Genomic DNA, 23,867 nt, shown 5'->3' on the forward strand with positions numbered 1-23,867 from the left:
ACGGTGTTTGCTGCTATTTATTTGAGTTTTCCTTTTTAGCAAATCATGAATGAATACACTCACACACACAGTTGGGAGACAAAGAAACTGCAACGCAGTTTTCGTGTACGTTCATCTGAATTTCTTTTCTATAATTTACAGGACTGCTACTAACATTATTGTCAATTCTGTTTCTCATCCTGGCAGGGGAAGCAAATTCCACCATCGCCCCTCTGCTGTACAGCATGTGGCCCTCCCTCAGAGGGGCTGGTTACCAAGCAGATTAGACAAGATATTTACAGGTGTGAAAAGATGCATTCTTCTAATACAGTGTGAAATTCTTCTGTTAAGTGCGCTCTTTCCAATAAGCCTGTTCACAATGGGATGAGAGAGAGGAAAAGAGAGAGAGAGAGAAAGAGAGAGAGAATCCAAGAAGCGAGTTGTCTTGTTTTTTGGCTCTGTATTTCAAAAGGAGCTGAGGCGTAGCTGAGCGCAAGTCTTAAGAAAAAGTGATAAAATATACAGTGAGAAAAGCTTTCAAAGTGTCGGGAAATTAAAGCGGAGTGCAGCAGCAGGGCGGGGGATGCGGGTGGGGGGTTGGTTGACGGGGGGGTGGTAGAGCAGCGTTCAAGATGACTGCAATCTGCTTATGTGACTCCAGAGAGGAGTTGTCCTCAGCGGCCTCAGCCTTCTCCTGCGTTTGTGACATCATATCAGCTGGATGATAATTTGCAGGTTAATGCGTGTTTCTGAGCAGATGACACATGGTGTATCTGACATAATATGTAACTTTTTTTGGAGTTATGCTGGGAGACTAAAGCAAGTCTTACATTTTTGCTGCCTGGGGTGACCCTGCAAGCTCTTACTGTCAGAAGTAAAGTAAAGAAGAGGAGGAGGAGGAGGAGGAGGAGGAGGAGGAGGAGGAGGAGGAGGAGAGGGCACTCACAAAATTCAGTTGAAGGGAAGAGGATGGATGGTTGAAGGAGCTGGATTTGGGTAAAAGCAAGTAAAAGTGGTGGGTGGGGGGTGGGGTGGGGTGGGGCGCGTCAGAGTGTTGTGACCACACGCCCTCACCCGTAGAGTGTGGCTTGGAGCCCAGACAAGTCTACGCTGGGCCTGCCCGCCTTGCTATGGAGAGAGGGTCATTCTGTACAGGAGTCAGGAACAGCAGCGTGGGGATCAAAATGCTAGTGCCAACACTCCACCCTGTGAAAAACAAACAAATTATCCTAGCTGGTGAATTACTATGAGTAGCATTTGCATAAATGAGTCTCAAGGTAGAGAATGGAATACAAGTGTAAACTAGGTGAAAGACATTATTCATGACAACCTCTGAAAAATAAGTGTGGGAAAAGATCAATTATTTATATAACTATATAATTTAAGAGAAGAAGAAATTATTTTATTCAATGATATTTAATGCAATATCGATATGAACATAAAAATAAGTGTGATATAAAATGGATGCCGTTAAAAAAACATTTTAATACCTACTTAATGCTTTCATATTTTTTAAAATCATAAAACACATTGTCATCATCTCCATTTCTACCAACAACTGTGAGACTTTACCAAAGAGCATACTGCACTACAACTTGTACAACCTCAGATTCTTTTGAAGCCTCGCTAAATCAAAGTCTGGTTCCTCTTTTATCCATTTCTGCCAGTTGCATTGGTAGTTTGTACGGCCGGCGGCCTCTCTTTCTGCAGCCCTCTCCCACCATTTAAAAGCGGTGACACTCTGCTTGGCCGAGCAATGGGGCAGAGAGACCCCCTAATTAATGGAGGCAATCTTGCAGCTTTCAACCAGCCTTACATTTCATTTAATGAAAGGATTAACGAAGTGCATTAAGATGTATTTAACCTCCAGCGCTTGCTCTGTTTCAATAAGTATTAAACAGGCCATTAAATGGAGTGGGGGCTCAATTAAAGCAGACAAAGGCCAGTGGGCTGAATGTGGAGTGAGGGGTGGACCCAGGGAGCCGGCACAGGGTACGCGCATCGCATTCAGCATGTGCCCAAACAGCTTATGGTGAGCTAGAAGAGAAAGGGAACTGATTTGATGCAGCCTGGAGATATAGAGACACAGATTGCTAAAGGCCCATCCTGGGTGATGAAAAATATATAGAGATTCTGAGAAATATATATTTAAAAACATATAACCTTTATGCAATTTTTTTCTGTTTAAACAATAATTTTCGTCCTGCATTCAGTTTGCATGGTAAGGTGACACTGTTTATAAAGATGTATGTAGTCTACCCACATTGGAAACAGGAGCCAGAAATCTCAGAAATCTATTTTCTAAGTTGTTGATTTTACAAAACAATCAACCACCACCATACGAGCCGTGCCAGAGCCCCTGCTGAACAATGATGGTATTGTTCACTTGGAAAAGAAAACTGGCGTGGGCTGCTGCATTTATCAATTTTCCCTTTCTCTTTTCGCCCACTACTTGTTTGTCATGGCATGGCGAAGGCCCATTTTGGGCCCAGCAGGTTGTCCTGCGTGCATGGTATCACCTAAAATTAGTTCAAGTCAGCGGTGGCCTTTTTGCAGCTTTTCCACTGCGGATGTTTGCAGATCCAAAAAAACAGCTTTGTTTCACTGATTTTTCTCTTTTTTTTTCATAGTGGAAAATGAATTGACACTTGTGCCAATTTTAAAATAAATACAGGATTTCTTAGGTCTCACAATGTATACATCGTTTAGTTATATATATCAAAGGTTAATCACATCATGTTTAGTATAAATGTTGAACAAAATACAAATTAGGAAATTGAATCTACGGAACTGAATTGTTAAACTCCTCAGCATAACAGACATGACAGCCTTGTCATGCACTTAAGTGTTAATTAGTTTTCAGATTCTCTGCGCTCTCCCCATCTATCTTTCTATCATGAGTGTATTGAGAATGACGTGGCTCAGTAGTTAAATACATTCCCTATCGCATGTCATTAGCCCCCTCCTGCTGCAGGATCTGACGGAACAGCTTTTCTCGGGTTGTCTTCCATTGAGATGATTAGCCTGAAACTACATTTCAAAAGTGTTTGTCAGGGTGCGTGGCATGCTGCAGTGAATCCGGGTAACAGATGGATTCGCTCATGGAAGAACAGGGTGAACATGTTGTGCCTTAAACGAGCACTATGAAACCGTGGCACAAACCTTCAGTCCATATTACTGTACCCTTTAAAACCCCCAGCATTTATGGTAGCCTGCAGGCGCGCATTATGGTGCCCTGTCTGCCGCTAGAGAAAATGAGACTGACAACTAGCATTGAGAGTGAATTACAAGGGTTATGGCTGAGCAAACATTGATCGGATAACTCCAAGTCATTTTAAATATCCCGTTTGATACTTTTTTATGCTGGTGGGTTATTAGAACTCAGATGAAGCTTGTTAGCACAGATGAAAATGAGCATGACCTTTAAAATTTTACGAATCATTTTCATACTTCCAAGCCACAGGAGAATCAAAACAAGAAGCTCCTTCCATTCATACTAAAAACGCAAAAAAAACTTATAGAATGGCACTCTACCACTGTCATTTACACTTTCTTTGCACAAAAGAAATACTTCATATAAACATCAACATTTAAAATGTCCCTCAAAACTCTAATAAAAATCTTAATTCCTGTGTTCTCCATCCTGTAGCTTCTTTCAAGCACATGAAATGAAATCACTGAATGATTGACTGGCATATTCTCACATTAACCTGCTTGTAGAAAACAGTGGTGGTAATGAGACCCACAGAGTAACATATACACCATAGCCTTAAACAATGATAGATTTGTGCCAATAAAGTGACATGAACTCCACTAAAACTCTGCTGTGCATAAAATTGCCAGATGTGTTATTTACTTGCAAGTGATGTACACATTGTTTTCTGTCTTTAATTTGTGATACTCAAGATAACAGTGGCCTGGAGTGAGATTGTTGCCATGGGGAGAAGGTACTCTATATTGTAATGAAAGCATCTATTGTACCATTACAAGCTCCATTAATTGGTATCACTGAGCTCTTTTCTGTCTGGAAAAACATGCTGTTATTCTCGGATTACAGCATCAGAGTAAAAGATAGGAGTACCACGGAGTCAACAAAGCTACTGTACAATGACAACAAACTACAAATAGGAAAACCATGTCTACTAATGTGTGGCAGAGTATTTTAGTTTCCTATTATTTTCCTATTATTAGGATCACTCACCAGGGAGGGAAATGAGGGGTTGAATATAGTTCTGAAATTACTAATTGTTGACATTTAGATGTGTGTGTGTGTTTGCTCATACGTGCAAGTGTGTGCATGCAATGTATATACTGTAAGTATATGGATTTAGGTCTTGTGTACATATATGCAGGTTTACATCTGTATCTGCTTGTGCATGTATGCAAATTAATATCCATATATGATATATAAGGATATGCATGTTTTTCCATTACTTCTGACAACGTGCCATTTCACATTTAAAATTATGAATTTCCAAAGTACTGGTTTCAAAGTCTTTAAGCCCCTTTTTGTATGAAGTAGATCCTTAGCTCTAAGAAAAATGTGCCATTTCAGGCTATCGTATTTTTTTATTTTTTTCACATAAACAACTTACATATATGTGTGTTTCGTCAACCCTGTTACCGACATATAAGTTTCTGTTTGAAAAGGTTTTAAATCCATATATAGAACAAATATGACATACCGTGAAAGATAAGTGGGAATATTAACTAGTTTACTTATATCCATAGATGAATACGTTCATTTACAATTAATACTGTCACAACATATTCTGTTTTAAGAAAAGGTTATTAAGACTACATAATAATTTCCCAATTTCTTTGAGTGTATTACTGGTCTCTTCTACTTAACTTATACCATGTGTTGAATTCACAATTTTATTTTCATTTTTTAGTAACAGGGCTGACACGTCGGTAACAGGGTGGACAACAGTTACAATTGCTTATACTGCTTGATTAAGTTACAGTCATGGGTGTAATGGAGTATTAATGTGATATTCATAAACTTTTAATTCAACATAACAAATTCGAGTATTTTGGAGACAGATTTGTTGAGAGCCTAAAAGATGATACAACTTTATGATGATACTATAGATGTAACTGTGAATCAATTGTTTAATTAAACCATATTAAAAGTACTTTGCAAATAAATGTGAAAAATGAAATTGTTTGGCCTGTGGGTACATAAAAATATACTTTTCTTAGTCGAGAAGGGTTGAATCGAGGGCAACTAGACTTGGTTGAAGAGGCTTGAAGATTTTTCACGTCTCATCCCGGGGGGGTTACTGTTACAACACACTAAGATAGAAACTGGTCCACCTGAAAGACCCCACCCCCAAACACAAGAAAAGCAACATAGCGTATGCTGTTACCCTGAAATGGTAACAGGGTTGACGGTAACAGGGTTGACGGTAACAGAATTGACGAAAAAATGTTAGTGCCAGCGACTTCTAGCCTTGTGGTAAATGTCATGACACCACATGGTGTGCATTCATGAGAGGCTTAAATGTTGTTATACATGTACATCTAAAATTTCCAACAAATTACTTTTTAACATGTTTTTGTGGTAACAGGGTTGACACAATGAGCTCGTCCCCCTCTGTGAGACATTACATAACTCCAATTAAAAAATCCATGAAAGGAGGTGACAATTACTTGTCTTTTATCATAAACTTCATAAAAAGGCAGATGATGTCACTTCCTGGATATTATGCAGCTTTTTGAACAGTCCATTAGCTTTGAAGGTGTGGACCAACATGGGGACCCAACTAAATTGTTTTTTGCAATATTTCACACATATTAAGTATAAAACCCATTCATGAGTAATGAAACAACATTTGAGGCTTTATATAAGCATATGTTTTTGTCTGATAGTTTGACTTTTTTTGGTCTCAATACCTAGAAGAAGTAGAAAAATCATACTGAGGCACAGGCCATTTTCAAAATTTCTGCAAGATGCTTTGCACAAAAATTTGATGTGATGATTAAAATCCTTTAAAAACAAAAGAAAGAGAAATTCATTTCCTCTTATAATATGAGACACATTATGGAAACTAAATTATAAAACATTTTATTTGTTTTATGGTTTATTAAGATTTACAGAGCTTTTTGTTCCAGAGGGACACAAAATCGCACGTTTTCGCATGTAATGATGTACACATGTCCACATGTCTTCCCACTTTAAATTTCAGAAAGCCCCTGTGTAGAGACCAGGGAATCCCCTGGATTTATTTGCTGGATTATGTGCTTGATCAAACTCTAAGCCTGTATACCTTCAGATTTTGTCATTCAAACACCATTGAACTGTCTGGATTTTGGTCCAATCCCTTGTGTTCCTTATTCCCGCTTCAACTAATTGTGACAAAAACAAAGCTAGCTTAACTTAAACATTAGCTGCAGTAGACTAGCAAAGCTAAAACAGCAAAACTTTCAATGAATATGAGCATGATGACCAACATGCAGCAGGCAAATGACAGTAGACTGTATAACATTGAGACGCTAGTCCACTGAAATGAAAAAATCTGACCAGACTTTTCCCTTCCAGCATGTGCAGGGCTGGACTGGTACGCACCTTTGGGGCCGGTGTAACATAAATTATTTATTTATATAACTGTTTTTAAAAAACAGGACAATGATTGGCCCATGAAGCATGGGCAGCAGCCCATTGGGTAATTTTCTATACTGACATTGGGCTGGCCCAATCACATCTCTTACTAGCCCCCATCCCCTCTGCTCTCTGTTTCTTGCGTTACGGGCCAAAGAAACCCCATTCTTTAGACGGCTGCTGCCAAATTCGCGAAATCTATCAATATGTTTGCTGCAGTAGCTTCAACATCAGCTGCAGTACCCTGCCTAATGCAGGCACAGGAGTAAAAGAGCTGTGGTGGCCACTGCCAGGCAGAGGAGGAGGCATGTGTTAGCGAAACAGAGGGACAAAGTGACAGAGCCGAGTGAGAGAGAGAGCAGGAGGAGTGTGGAGGTGAAGCGGTAAGCGTGGAGTAGCTCAACCTGAAGGGAGGGAGCAGGGATATGTAGCCACCACTTTTTGAAAGCTTTTGTTAAAAATGTTCTGAAAAATGGCTGCACCAAGAAATGTTGATTAATAAATAAAAATACTATGAGAAAAGTTCATTTGCACAATAATGCAATGTAAATATAGAAGAAACATCTGCATTGTCAAAAAAAGTAACTGAAGCAAAAAATAATAATGAGCTACTGATTTCTGCATCATATTTTTATATTGTCATTTGCCACCTGAATTTTGTGCTTCCCTTTTTATATATAAAAAAGACATTTCCACCATAAAGTGGTTTAGAAAATGTCTCCAGAATGCAGGAAATTAAGTGTTTAATGCTAAAAATCTTAGGGCTATTACAATATATTCTTGTCTAGTAGTCATGCACACCCATGTTGTGCAAATCAGTGTTTCATCACACCCCTAATCTGACCCCCTCAATGGATCGATGACCGACGGATTTTGGTGGGCCGCCTCGGCCAAAAATGCCATGGCCGATTTTTTGGCCCAGTCCAGCCCTGAGTATGTGTAGCACATTTTGATTGCCAAAACTAATCTTAACTGAATTCCTAGGTAATTTCTACGATCACATTGATGATTTTGTGTTTTTGTTGTTACAAAGTAGACATCTAGAGAATCCAGGAAGGACCACACACCACTTGACACTTACACTAAACGATTTCAGAGTGGCAGTTTTCGGACTTTCGACCTCACAGAAACTCATGTGATCAAACGTGACTTCAGACCTATGCTTCAGACATAAACAAGCATGGAGGCAAACTGTTGTCCTCAGCTAGTTGCACCTGTTTTGCATAGAAAAAACTCATGGCTGAGAAGAGGGAATCAGCATGGTTTATACATTTTATAGTGAAAGCAAATACACAAACATGTCACACGTGACATTCCCTGGTCAGCTCGCTCTCGCTTTTGGATTGGAGGGCTCTGGTTTTTCGAATTAATCCAGTCGGTGACCTTAAGATTGTATCTGTAAGCCCCTCGTACTAGAGGAATCGGACCCAAAATCGGCCCAATTATCCGCTACATTTACATTTATTCATTTAGCTGACGCTTTTATCCAAAGCGACTTACAATAGTTATATATGTCAGAGGTCACACGCCTCTGGAGCAACCAGGGGTTGCGGCCAGCAGTAGATAGTCATGCTCTGAGCATAAATGCTGTTTCTATGGGTGACCACTGATCTCATTTACCACCATAACCGGCATCAGACGAACTAGCAGCATTCATCCCAATGAAGAGGAACAGAATGAGGCTGCTGTTTGTTTTCCCTTTCAAACCAACAGTCAGTGTTGTTTATTGTTTAAATAATGACCATGATTGTTCCCAGAGCCAGCACACGAGCTCCAGACAGCTATACTCACAATTCTCCTGCTGCTATAGCTAACATCACATAAAAAGTACATATTGGCGAACTAAAAAGTAAGCTGAAGGTCTGTGGGCAAGTGATTTAACATTACCTGACAAAACGTGGCTCAAATAGTGTTGTGTAGCTCAGTTTGAGCCACTTTGTTTGTTTCCCATTAACAGAGCCAGGGCTCAAAAGGTTTTTTTCAGCGCATCGTCAGAACAGACAGCTAGCAGATCGTGACGAGATATTTGCTGAATTTGAGAAAAAATGTATTTGGTTAGAATTGCATACTTTAAGAAAGTAGTAATTTTAACCCAAACAACAAAGTTTCCCTTAACTTTAACAAAGTATTATTTTACCTAAAGCCTAACTAAACCTTGATGATGTCGTCATGTCAATCTGATCAAATAGGATCAGAAAATAATTCAATGTGTCACACCAGAGACATGGCAAATTACATACTTTTAAAAAATTTCAAGCTTGTAACAGCAAAACCCCTGAGTGAGGATTGTGTTATATCTTCTTTCTTAGATTAAAAGAATGGATGCATGGCCACTACAGTCACTGGATTCAGGAGTATTTATATCATGTCTATAACATCTTTATGTCTACGCTTTTCAGGTACAATGAAAGAGTTTTAGAAGTTTAGTTTGAAGGGGTTTTCAGAAGCACTTCAGAAGGAATATATTCAGCCTTTAATGGAGTTGGCTGGGGAAGTGCCAAGACTGGCAAATACCACTCCTGCTGTGTTCTTTGCACCCCGGTCGCAGCTCTCAGAGGTATTCCCAGCCTGTTGATCCTGTGAGGGGAAGAGAGAGGATGAAATGAGTGGAGGATGAGAGAGAAAAAACATATGAGATGGGAGAGAGAGTGGGTATGAGAGAGAGGGGAGTTATGGAAGTGTAAAACAAAGAGATGAGTGATGAGGTGAGACACGCTTTGTGTAATGTTGCCTGCCATAGAATCACAGCTTCAGTTCTAAGGTCTGATTTTTTAGCTCTTTCTCTCCTTCCTTGAGAACTGTCATTAAGTCATATGATCGTGTAAAGTGTAAAAAATGCCAAGTGACTCATTCAGCAGAGTGCCAACTGTGCGTGTGTGGGTGTGGGTGTGTGCGTGAATGAGCAAGAGGGCTCTTCTTGGGTCACACATGCATGAATATATAAGGTGTTTTGCAGTATAGTGAGCATGTTTCAAATTGTTATTTCCTTAAGTTTACAAGTACCTTGGGTTACACTTTCCAACATAAAATGAGACTGAATTGTTTGTTATTGTAGGTGTGCAGGGACAAGATTCCTCACCGGCTTCCCGCCAGCAAAAACTGCCAATTGTGTTCTCTGGCATGCACTGCCAGCCAGAGGTACTGCTAGCGGGAATTGAACATTGCCCTTTGCGTGGTACGAATTTTTGCCACCTGTCTAGAGCACATTTAAATGAATATTTACACTTATATGGCATATCCATATCCATATTATTAGCTGACACACTAGATGCTAGCCAATTACATAATTTGAGTATTTATTTAACCATGTGTAAAAAGGTGACCAGAAGTTTGAGCATCAAGGGAAGGGAGATATCTAGTAGGTTGTTCCTGCAATATTTTTCATGGAAGAAACAGGAAACACAATGAGCAATATCAGATGTGTATTGTACATAGTAGATTTATATGTATATATTCTCCAAAGTGTCCCATTTAACTTAAAAAAAAAAGAAGAGGAATTTACCTCCTCTATAAAGTTCTGTGAACTCTTCCTGGCTTCCCATTGTGTCACTGTGCTGAACTGTAACAAAGTTGAAATGGCCCAAGCCAAGACTGGAGGCCTCAGCTGTGGCTGAGTGGAGCCAACGCATGGTGAAGGCCTTTACTGGGGTGACGAGAGCAGGGAGCAGGGAGCCAGTGCATGTTAGCTAGCTAGAGCGTTTGGTAAAAGTGCAGACAGCTTGGGAGGTGCTAATGAATGCCGGGCATTGCTAACCGCACTGTACCCAGGCTCCGGGCGCAGCCTGGCAGCCTCCTGTCCCTCCTGCCCGTGCGAAATGTGAAAGATCAACCGGTTGGAGGGAGCAGACGGGAGCAAACACACACACACACACACACACTCGAGTGCACATACACTTGTTCAAATGCACGCACACAAGTGCGCACGTGGAGATAAGTACACACATCACTATGCATACACACATATAGACATACACAGACTCACACAGACAAAATCCACGCACACAGACTCACAGAAACACAGCCACACAGACAAGCGCACCCACACTCCGGCACACTCAGGCCTGGCTCACTACGGTATCACATCATGAGGGCTCCAGCCAGGCCAAGCCATGAGGCCTCAGCTGAGATGATTCAAGGCTCCCCACTGGGTCCTCACTCAATCAGCCAGGTGGAGCTCCACACCAGAATGACAGCAGAACGCCAACACTCCACGCTACAGCCTCTAAATGTGGAAATGAATTTGCACTAATCATCGTAAGTGGTTGTATAAAAAATGTAAATTTTGAAATTATAATTGTAATGCAAATATTTGTAGTTTGTAGTCATGAGAAAAAAAAACATTTCATAAAAATTATAATATGAAAGAAAGTTGTTCTCTAATTATTTACTAGTTACTTTATAATGTTTTTGCCTTACATAATAATAGTCTATTAGTATGAGTAATATTTAACATGAAACGTATACCAGCTCACAACAGAATAAATTTATTACGGTTTAATAAATGCATTTGTTGGGGTATTTAAAAGTAATAACTAAAAGCAGCTGAAGCTGTTCAAGAGCAAATACAAGTTCCTCTACAACCTGGATGGTCTTGAATATCCACATTTGGTTCAGCATCTTTTTAGTTATACATACACTCTTATTTTGAAAAACAAATCTCAATGCTTTTAAATACTGACAGAATATATATGATGTACAGTATATATGCTGTGTATCTGCCAGCTGGGCCTTCTGGAGTTATTTTCAATCAGGTGTTAATACTGGAAAGAAAGGAAGGAAGAGAAATGAAACCAGTGCCAAAGGAGATGCTTCTCTATTGATGCTTTAATCATGAAACCACTTATTAACATTCACTTAACTTTAATAACCAGGTACACATAAATTTGTTTCTGATGCAGCTAATAATTCTTTAATACCTGGGTCCCAACATACATTGCTTTGCTCTTGAAACCCATTATATATTTGATATAAGACAAAAATCAAAGATTGTTAAGCAAAAGAACATTTTAATATAATTAAAGAAAATAAAAAGTCTGCACAGATCTGAATGCTAAATAAGTAGAGGTAACCATAAAACAATTACACTGAATATGGACATAATTGAGTGTTGAACCTGCATTTCATACATTTGAGCAGCAATTTCTGCCTACATTTCATATGATTATATCAGCATTATTTTTACAAAACCTCATATCTACTGTAGTGTAGAAAAGACGCATGTTAGTGCTGTGGGGTAGTACGGTAGACTTTTCTTATTCTGTTGCGGTTAGTGTAACTATCAAAAGAGAGCAGTCCTTACACTTATTGAGTATTGTTAAAAGGGAATGCAACAATGTAGAAAAATGTGAAGACCAAATATGATCATAGCAGAGAATTTGAGAATAAGTGTGTTAAGTAGAAACTTACCTCCTGTGGTGACCCAGCTCTAAAGGGGATCACTGTGAAAGCTGTGATCTCTCATCAGGAATACATCCTGATAATGGAGCGATCAGCAGCTCAAATATGTAAGTACATGGTGAGTTTTTTCCCCCTGTTTTGACAACCTGGCAGGAAGGCTCGGCTATATTCTACACATTGCCTCTGTGAATTATACCCAGCTGTATAAAATGAATCATATTTATAATTTTTGCTAATGAATATTCATAATTCAGTGTTTTGCATATAGCTTATCTAAATAGAAATGGATGGTTCAGGAGTTGAGAATCACAGTTATTATCCATGTCCCACCATCTGTAGTGTCCTTTCGTATTATTACAAATGGATGGATTGATGATTTTTAAAAACCTTTTATTCAGTGTAAAAAGAAAAATGCACATAATATACAAGTAATAGGTATACAATATATCATTATAATATCTAACTTCCAGCTGACTTTTAGGAACAAAATGTAATGCCTCCGAATTTCTTCCTCAACTTTTTTCTTCACAGTAACTGGCACTCTTGAGTAAGTTGAGTCTCATTAAATGCTCTTTGCGAGTTGTCTGGAGATGTATCTATTCATTAGCTTCAAAAGGGTGTCATGTGTATGAATTATGCTAACAGGATCTAATTAGCAGATGCAAATGAGGTTAGTCAAAATTGTACTGAAAAGACAGAAGAAAAGCTCCATGGGATAGTTGGAGCTCGACAGCTCACCAACCGCCCCCACGCTGGGCACCAAATGTGATGGTTCGCCCCTGCTGATGCTCTATACAGGAGGCAGGACCGAACCATAAACACAGACGTGGGGAGGACAGCTGTTCAGAGGTGTTTGTATCAAAATCAGTACTGTGTTTTATTTCAAAATGCAAAATCTAGCTCAGACGTCGCTAAATTACTGATTCAGATAATCAGTATTATGCCATTACTCTGGATGAAGGTCCACTCACGGCTGTGCTTGGAGCCAAAAGTTAGCCCCCAACTCCTCACGCCTCCCTGAACACACACACACCAGCAACACAGACATGCACCCTCCTCCCTAACCCACAAGAAACAAGTTACACAACCAGCTGATGGAACTCCAGAATCCGGCGTGAAGAGGACTCACTTATAGCAGCCGCCTACAAGCTCCTGCCATTCTGACATCAGTGGACCCAGACTGTGGAGAAGCTGGCAGGACTTGGGGAGCATGCCTTCTGGCCTCGGCAGGGAGGAAGTCCAGCAGGCTGCAGCATTGCACACATACAGTATACACACACATGCACACACAGACTTTATCCTGCGGTGGGAGTAATGGCTAAGCTAGCTCCCATACATGTGGGGTTAGAGGAGGGAGGCAGCAACTAGTAACCCTGTTTATGGTGGGAATCAGAAAGCTACAAAGGACAGAGAGTGGATCACTGTTAATTGGCATGAGTTGGTTGATGCCTGCCTAACCTTGTGTTGAACCCTGTGTCATGTTGGCCCTGCCAAGACAGGCAGAATGTGACGACTGAGCATTGCAAACTGGGATGGGTTTCAGCTTAGGTACACAATATGCCAGACTGACTTGAACTGTATATGTAATCTTGTCGATTTATCTCATCGCGGATAAAAAGAGGATCACAAGTGACAAGATGTTAAAAAAGTAATGAGAAGTGCCCTGGTGTCCAAAAACCAGGTAATAAAGGTAATACATAGTAAAAGATAGAAGCCAAAAAACAAATTGCTAATATACACAATACATAAAGCACCATGACAGGCTTACTTCAGTTTCAATTTAAAAGAAACAACAGATGTGCACTGGCGCAAACCCTGGGGGAGAGCAATTCAGAGGGTTAAGGCCAGCCATACTGAAGGCCCTGTCGCCCATGGTGTGGATGGACAAATTTAGATGAGAGACTGCGAAGTGTGGCTGGAGAGACAATGATGATAGCCTCAGATTTATCCTGATTAAGTTTAAGGTAATTGCAGGTCATTCAAGCATAAATATAATTTAAGCACTCTGTCAGGTTGGATGGTGGTGGAGTGTCAGAAGGTTTGGTGTGCATGTAAAGTTGTGTGTCATCAGCATAGCAGTGACAGTTGAGGCCATGTCGACAAATGATATGTCTAAATGTAAGAATGTAAGTAATGAACTGTAATGGTCCAAGAACTGAGCCCTGGGGGACACCGTGGGAAAAGGGGGATGTGGGAGACCCAAAGCTGCTAATGGAAACACATTTATGTCTAACTGTGAGGTAGAACTTGAACCATGATAGAAGCGTGCCGGTGACACCATGTAGTAAGTCTAACCAGTTTGGCAGAATATTATAACAGACGGTATCAAAAGCAGCAGTGAGATCGAACAGAATGAGTAGGCTGAGGTAACCACACTCAGCAGCTACAAGCAGGTCATTGGTGACCTTGGTAAGGACAGTCTTAGCACTGTGTTTTGTCCTGAACCCAGACTGAAATTCTTCCCACAGATTTCTTATAGATGCTTTTTGTTATATTGACATGGAGCCGACTGGCTACAGTTTGCTCAAGTTTGGCAAGAAATGGGACAATGGAAATCACTGGAAAACAGCTAACAGGGAAAGGGGTGGTGATAATATTATGTTGAGTGGACATTAAATGTAGCTGCTGGTAGATTGAAGTGATTTTACTTCCATGAAAAAAAAATCTCTGAAATCACAGGATAGTTTAGTAGAAGCAGAAAGAGAAAATTGTTCAGCAAGCTGAAGTAGCTTATTGATAGTGAAAAAAGGGATCTGGGGTTTCCTTGTCCTATTGCAATAATGGTAGAGTTCTAGGTGTTCTTGGCTTTGTTCAGTGCTTCCTTATAGGTTCTGACCTGATCTTTGTAGGCTAGTGCATTGACAGTTAAGACAGTTTTCCTGCTGAGACACTCTAGTTGGCTACCAGCAGCCTTCATTATGCATAGCTCTGGTGTAAACCATGGAAGAGAGTGGCAAAAGGACACACTGTGTGATCTGAGTGGGGCAAGATGAGTCAGTGTATCTGAGAAAAGCACATTATACATTGAGACCTGGTCATCGGATGTTGAGTTAGTGTATTCATGAGCTCATTCTCCAACATGTCCATTAGAGAAGGTATATTAATGCTCTTGAGGTTCCTGTGATGGTGTGAGAGAGATGAAGTCAGTATTGGGGGGGAAGGGATTCTAGCATTGAAAAGAACATCCTTACGATCCATTACTGTTAAATCAATGCTATGTAGGTTCAAGGGAGAAAAAACAGAGGAGTAGACAAGGACCAGTTTAAGACCTTTAGCATGTGTGGGGAAGTTAAGGTGCTGAGAAAATTCGAGTGAGTGGAGCAGGTTAAGGAACTCAGCAGCAAATGAACATTGTTCAGAATCCACATGGTGTTCAGGTCACCAACTCACAAAATGGAAGGATAGAACAGACAGACGAGACAAGCTCAGAAAATTCACTAATAAAAACAGAGGATGTTCTGGGAGGATGGTAAATAAGCAAAAGTAGCAGAGGCTGTGAACCACTGAATTTCAGTGCACATTCAAATAATGTAGCTTGTTGTACAGGCACAGTTTTGACCTTATATGCTGAGTGCTGGAGCACTGCAAGACCACGACCCTGCCCAAATGACTTGGCAGTTAATGCTATGTTCAGAAACCATATCATTTATAAAAGGTGCTTTGTTAATTAATGATTTTATATTCAATAGGACATATTTCGTATCTACAGTGTCAGTGTGATTAGATGATTTAGGTTCATTACAGAGTGTATTAATCAAATTTAGTGGGTTTACCCCAGTAGTCTATTTCCTGACCCATCTTGATTTAGTCACTATTGATTGGATTTCATGACCTAATAGAACAGGCACAGTGGTACCGGAGTTGGAGGCAGGGTGATATATAATATATAAATGTATATATATATAATAAAATAAAGGTAAGGTAATAAATAATCCAGCTTCACTTTCAGAGTCCTGGTATTGTGCATGCTGGCTCACTGTCACTGTCACTGTCATTGCTTACTGGGACACTTGAATAGAACAGAGTCATAGTGAAGTAGGGGCGGCTGTGGCTGTACAGCAGGTCATCTAATCAGAAGGTTGGTCGTTCATTCCCCGGCTCTGCATGTCAACATGTCCTTGAGCACGATAAGGATTTTAATAATTACTCCGGAAGTGCAGTCCGTTTACCATTTAATGAAAAAAGTATTGAGCTGTATGGGGCAATGATGAAATGTTAAAATATCAGACTATAACAAGCATCATTGCTTTTTCTGACAGTATTAATGATAAACTATTTCATACAAAACTAAAATCCATCCAACCATAACTGCTCATCCATGCAGGGTCGTGGTGGTGGGGGGGCTGCCGCCAATCAAACATTGGGTGAGAGACGGGGTAGACATTGGACAAGTCGCCAGTTCATTAAAACAGAAATGTTGTGTAAAAACATTCACATCAGATTGGTCTGGTTCTCTATCTGACACCGGGGTGGTTACTAAAGTAAGTTTCCATACAAAACAAATGTATTCATACTGCAAGAGATCAAGGCTCCATATTACCCAAATCACGTCATCATCAAGGTGGAGAGTTTGTGTGCCTTTCCATGGTTAGTTGTCGGCACAGACAGTTAACCCTAGGTGCTCTAGCAGGGCAGTGGCTTTACTCATAACTCATTATCTGACATATGTCTGAAATACATCTGCTACATGAATAGTCTACTATCACTACAATTTCAACCTCAGAATGCAACTCCCTCTAAGTGATTTTGAATTAGATTCAATAAAATCCAGTTGAGAAAGTGAAAGAGAAAATAGCTTTACGGAGATGTGAGACCACCCACTCACATCCTTTGCAGCGCTGGGTGATTCACTGTCAACCATGGCTAACCACACAGGTAAAATACACCCTAGTTTTGTCCCTGACACATAGATTGCTTCAAAATCTAAATTAAAAATGTTGAAGTTCACATGGTTTCAATACTGATTTGTCCCACTTTCCTTATGTTTTCTATTCTATTTAAATTGACATTCTTGTATTTAGGTGTATTGATGTATTGTTAAAAAGGCTGTATAACCCAGGCCTCAATGCATGTTCATGCAACTGTGATTATTTAACCCATGGAGACCCATAATATTTCTGACATCAGATAATATGACAACAATTAACAACTCTACAGGCAACTAAAGAAACACAAAGCCTAACAATGAACATAATTAATAGCAATTTCACATGACGTTAAAACACAGCAAAAGCAGTGCTCTTCTTTGTTCATTTTGACTGCAGCAGATCCCCTGTCTTCACACCTCCCACATTGGTTTAACGTGTTGCATTGTCCCCCACACAGCAATTCACGTACACACACAGGCACACAGCAGAAACACATAGAGACCTACACACACACGCACACTCACACATCTATACAAAGACCACATCAGCCTGGGGCTCCCCTTCTGTCTGCTGTTGCACTAAAGGTGCGATCGATCGTTGGGCTGGTGAGTAGGTGGGGGACATTCTTCCAGGGGTGGAAGGTATTAGGCTGGTGTGTCCTCCTCTGCCAAATCATACATTCATTTTAAAATCATGGTTGGCAATCATTGGGGATCCCCTAAATGCATCCATTAGAGCTGTGAAGGACAGTTACTGTTAGGTTCATACCACACAAACACGTGGTTCCCTTCACTGCCACGGGTTCATGTCTGGTTTATAACTTTGGTTGCATCATCCTCCCATCCTATGAAAATGTCTAAAACTAAGCAAAAATGCAGTGAAGCTAATTCTGACATCGCTTACTATGTTAAAGGAGTAGTAACACATTCTTTGCCTTCTTGCCGAGAATTAGGTGAGAAGATTGATACCACTCTTCTGTTTGTATGGTCAATATGTAGCTGGAGCCAGCAGCTGATTAGCTTTTCTTAGCACAAGTGGAAGAAGGTAGAAACAGCTAGCCTGGTTCTGTCCAAAGGTAACTAAATCTGTCTACCAGCACCTCTAAAGCTCACTAATTAATATATTTTGTTTGCGTAGTCTGTACAAAAAAATAAATTTTTAAAAAGAGAATTCACCATTTTATGTGAGATTATGTGCTATTTCTTGGGTGAGAGCGGTAACTTCAAGGAGTTTACACTGGTTGCTTGGCAACCGCTCCTCGGAAATAAATCATCCGGCACATAACCCCCATATAACAGCAAGTTTAAATTTTTACACTTCGGCATTTGTACAGAACAAAATAGATAAGTTGTGTTATATAGTGAGCTTTAGGGGAGCTGGTGGTTGTTTTTTTACCTTTGAACACAGCCAAATCCAGCTGATTCCCCCTGTTTCCAGTCTTTATGCTAAGCTATCAGATGCTATCTCATCGACTCTCTGCAAGGAAACAAATACGTATATTTTCCACAATGCCACACAATACCTTTAATATGGAGCTCGATATCAGTTTGTTGAATAAAAATATAATGTAATGTAATGTAAGACTTAAATGGCATTATTAATTTCCATAAATCCCGGTAAGCATCTCTTTTCTGTTGCCTGAAAACCAAGTCATGTCCCCTCTCTCTGACTGGCTAATGAGCTGAATCATCCAATATTTGCAAACCTAATAAATAACCCTTTGCTTTTTAATTGTTTCCAGTCGATTACAGGTTTTTCAAATCCTTCAGACACTAAAACAGTACTCATGTCATAATGTGTGCATACACATCTGAATTTTCTAGTTGTTTCAATAGCTCAACCTACACCAGATTTTGGAAATCAAGTCTGGACCATTAACACTGCGTGTGGGTCCAGCCTGTCTTGGCTGGTATGTTCTATCAAGGTCTACAACCATCAGATGAACCTCGAAACAAGTGCTCCGCCGTCAGACAGAATGTTTGGTCCATGTGTCTAGACCTCCACCATATCTGACCCGCCAGCACAGAAGGACACACAAACACTTGACAGACGATCATAAGGAACAAATACAGGCAGGCTCCTTCCCTTCACCATGTGATTTGGATATGCATGCTCACTGCTGTTCGTAATTTCTTATCATTGACACCCCTCCACATCCACATATACACTTGTCAAATATGACACCTCTACCCACAAGGAAGAGATCAAGTTCACAACCCTCTTCTAGAAAGCCTGACTAAACTGCCCCCTCAACTGTTTTGGCAAACCACATATGATCTGACCTTCACTTAAACGTAAATGACGTCTGCTTTGGTCTCAGTCCTCAGACAGGAAGGCCCTTTGCTTAGTACTTTGAATCTTTCCCCTGCTCTCCAGTCAGAGAAGGATATCAAACCATGGACCACTTCCATGATATGTGGGAGTCCCTGCTGTTTCAATGGCTGCCAGGCAGGCAGCCTCTTCCCTCTCCCTTTGGAGCGTTTGGCTCCATAACCACGGGAGCCCATCTGATGTGGTCCCCCCATCTGACTAGCAGCTCTCTTCCCCAGGCCCAGACGGCTGGAGGGACAGAGCAGACGAAAGGGGCCGCAGATTGTTGTAGACCATTTACATGTAAATACAGAGACCAGGCCTGGGTCTGGGTTCAATATTGAAGGTGTCCGCTGCACTGAGGTCCCTCTGTGTGTGCATATATGAGCGTGTGTGCATACATGCCGGCAAGTGTATATGACTGTGTGTGAGCATGCGCGTGCACGTCTGTGTGTTTTCATGTATGTGCATGGCATGATCCAGTACATCTAAATTATACAGCTGCCAAATTGCTGCAAATGTTTTAATACAAAAGCATTCTGTGGTCTCTAATTATATCTAATGGCTGCTGGATGCGTTTCTCCAGAGCAAATATAGGAGGCTTTTCAGTGAATAAATTGGCAATTTATCAACTAGTTTAATATCTAATTGCGCAAAGCAATGAAAAGAAATAATAATATTGACTTAAATGTGTCCAGCATTTATATAAATGAGCCATTGAATGGGGCAATGTTGATGTCTTTTTTGTGTGACAGAGAGGGGCGTCTGAGGGCCACTGTGAATGTAGTCCCTACTCCCCAGAGGAGATTGAAGATGCCGAGGCAACATCCCTGTTTCACCAGGGGGTCAACCTTAAACCATTAATCATGTCTACATAACCTCCCTCCCACTAGCATATGCCTCTGGCTGGTAGTCAGTAAGTCAGTTAGGGCTTTCCTCTGTGTCGCTCTAGAAGCTTTCATACCGGGAGAGACGTGTTAAAACTCTACATTCTCACTTCTGACTCACTGATTTAACCACATTGAGGCAGGAGCAGCAGCAGAATACTCCTGTGGTGTAAATCTGTTAGTGTTCCCTGTCCAAAAAAAAAGAAGAAAAAAAAGGCAAGAGGAGAAAAAAATAACGGGTCCTCCTGAAATGCAGTTTCTGAGTCAGGGTTAGCGATGTGATAAAAGCCCAGCTTGTTTGGCAGTAATAGTGCTATGGGAAAGGACAGACAACCAGGGGTGATCTGGGTTGGGTGGCTGTATCTTGGTGGCCGTGGCTGGTTGGTTGACGAGCTAAAGTGTGGGACTGTCTCCCCCTCCCCACTCCAGCTCACCCCAACTCTCCTCGGCCAAGAGAGTATGCCTGTTAGAGAGGGCATGTTATCTTGGAGGCTTAATGCTGAGTCGATACAACTCCACCACCCTCTCAAACACCTCACGTTCCAGGGAACACATATATCCAGTCCATGCCGTCAAACTTTTAGCACCTGCTATTTTGCTTTGGTCCCTTATGTCAATTCCTCCGGTGTTTCAGGAGGATGGGGTGGGAGAAGTGGGTCAACAAAGGTTGATGCTAAAATGGGGATGAGGGTGAGACTCGGGCCATCGGACACTTTTGGTGTCATCTGCTTCATGTTCTGCCCATGACAACACAGTGAGTGAAAGTAAAAGGGTGAATGTGTCACAATCAGTTCAGTGATCTGCTTACCCAGTTCTGTAGTTTACTCCCTGCTGTAGGTAATTACTTTAGTTGCATTTTGTTTTTCAACTACAAATATGATTTACCGATTATGTGCATTTATTCCACGTTTTCTCAACATCTGGAAAACATTACAAGACTTGGCAGTACCCGGTGATAACATACTTGTACACAGATACCTGAACCTCACCCTGCTTCCACACTGTGTACCTGCTGCTTTTCCCACAGGCCCCGGGTGAGACTTTCTATAATGCAGTAATCCAAAAATCATGTTATCATGCCTTGGGGAATCAAATACAGTGAGTGCGGCTTCAATCCTATTTCCCTGAATGCAGTCAGTATACCTTATTTTTCTAAGATTTGTCTTAACACAGTGGATTATCATTGCCCCCTGAAAACCTGCACATCTCAAAAGCATTGGGCTCACATATCCCCAGATACATTTCTGCAATAATTCACCACTCCTTCCATGGGCCAGACACACAAAACAGGCAAACAAACACATACACACATGCACGCATGCAGCAACATGCTGACAATGAGTCTTATCTGGGGATATGACGCAAAGTAGCTTGCTGTGGTTTTATGCAATCTGGCGTAATTTAATGTATTTTGAGGAATTCAAACGTGCTGCATATATATAGAGAATTCCCCTGGGTCTCACTCACTGACTGGTTGCAGATGGGGAAGATTCTCATTTCATGATTATTTGCTCTGCTGGAATGACATCTGAAATAGCCTACATGACATCAAACATGAATATACTTTACATATTCTAACGTTCTTTGAATATAGGTTAAAAAAAGCATGGTGACAAAAATACGAAACTCTTATTTTATACAAATACGTTTTGACCAGTCTAGAGGGAAAGCCTTGTGCTGTTTAAATCATGAAGAAAATGGTGGAGACAAGGAAATAAGAAAAGGAGAAAGTAATTGATGAAAGCAATATGTACCCAAATGGAAATTCATGAAAGCTGTCACCTTCATATCTTTGAAGACAGCAGCATGTCTGTAACATAAGCTTTCCTTGTGTAAAGACTACTGCTTTGATTAAATGTTAGCTATCCCCACACACTGGAAAATATACTGAGGGACATCTTTGATAAACTTGTGAAATAAATTCTTTCCAATAAAAATGTTCTTGAGGATGATGATTTGCGGAGGAGAGCGGCGCTGACATGGTGCACATTGCACTCGGTTCTTTTCCCAGCACCCCTCCCTCCAGGGGTCTCGGTGGCGAGGATCTCTAATGAGACTTGCGTTATTAATCCTTGCAATGGGGTACATGAATTCACTCCAGAGCAAAGGCTTCAGCAGCCACCTTGGCCCATAAAACCTGGAATGTATTCCTTTCATGTGCTCTGTTGATGATCTATTCTGACAACAATATGGTAAGACTTCCCTTCCCCTGTCGCGCGGGCCCTGGCCCGGGGCCAAAGAGGGTCATCTCAGACACACTTGGATTTTTATAGGTGGTCAAGAAACATGCTGACAGGTCACAAGTGGGAGCTCCTTTATGAGTAGAACCTAAACATCCACCTCATTTGGAATTAGTTTATTTATAGGTGGCCTGTAAATCACATTTATTTTGTTTTCTAGCTTTAAAATGGCAACTGAGTCTTAGGGGTCACTTTGGAAAACCAACATACTTTAGACCACGGCCGTTAAACCGAAAGCATTACGTTTGTTTTAGAGATCTTCACCTTCGAGATTTTCTCTCAATGGGCTTGTAATCATCTGTGAAACATAACCATAAAGTACAATGATCAGTTGTGAAATAATTCATGCAAAGAAAATTTCTCTTGACTTATATTTTAATGAGATTGTAAAGGATCACGGGAGGTGGCATGAAAGCCAATTTTCCTCAAAAACAATTCCCTTAATGTCATTTATCAGTAATCATGCAAGGGCCCATTAAATAAGAAAAGCTATATGGCAGGATTGCACCAATGAGGTGTTGACAGCTCTGGTGTGAAATGCTCGACTTTGGTTCTAATACAAAAGCAGCCTGCCTTTGAACTATAGATTCACCCTCCGATTATAGAATGACAGAGAGAGGACATAAACAGACAGACAGATTGACAAAAAGTATATTATGTTTAATACTAGATCAGGTTCACAGGCCCCATGATCATCCTCATGCATATTTTCAATTCTTGTTAATTTTGCCATTTGTATCCAACCATATTCACTATAACATTTAGGGTTCATAGAAAATGGGCATTCACAACGTAGTTCCCCTTGATTTAGCTCAAATGGAATCAATGACTTAGAGTAACCCCATTTCACAAAACCCTAAGCTGCTCCTGTTTCATCATTTTTGCAAGTTTCCCTGTGGAATTTTGCATTTGCTACCAAGAGCAAAAAAGAAAGAGGCAATTGGTGAAAATCAGGATTTGGTTATGCTGCAGAAAAGTGAGATTCTCTGTTGAGAAACAGGTCAAAATAAAATAATAGAACTGGTTTTGAGTCATTTAAAAAAAAAAACTTGATCTCAATTGACGAATGTTTGGTGTTTTTCCGTCTGGGAAGGGTCTTGGTCTTGACTGACAGATTTTGAGCTGTATGCAAGTAGCTCTGGTCCCCTGATGGCCCAATAGCTAGCGTTACTGTCCCATTTATGACAGGAGCCAATCTGCCTCCAGCCGAGATTCTCCCTCAGCTTTTCACAGATTTGTATCCCCATTTTCCCCAAATTCATCTCACCCCCTACTCCCCCTCCAGCTTACTTTAAGACTCACACATGCAATTGCCCACACACAGGCAGAGGGACACACACACACACACAGATGCAAACAGTGGCACAAGCTGAGTTCACTGCAGTTGTAGATGATGTAAAGTGAGATTCAAGTGGAAAAAGTGAGAGTTAACTGCCGGTGTAGAGCTCTCTTAGTTTTAAGTTACTTTAGTGTAACCAATAATGGGAAAGTTACCCAGTTATCCCGACCAGTCACTAGAGAGCGCTGTCCCCATGTCACTGCTGAGAAATCCTTTTAGGCCTATGGTACAGTATGAACGAGT

Source organism: Micropterus salmoides, unplaced genomic scaffold, assembly GCF_014851395.1.
Source record: "Micropterus salmoides isolate LMB-PRFRI ecotype aquatic unplaced genomic scaffold, ASM1485139v1 Ms_hic_scaffold_17, whole genome shotgun sequence".
Classification (NCBI taxonomy): domain Eukaryota; kingdom Metazoa; phylum Chordata; class Actinopteri; order Centrarchiformes; family Centrarchidae; genus Micropterus; species Micropterus salmoides.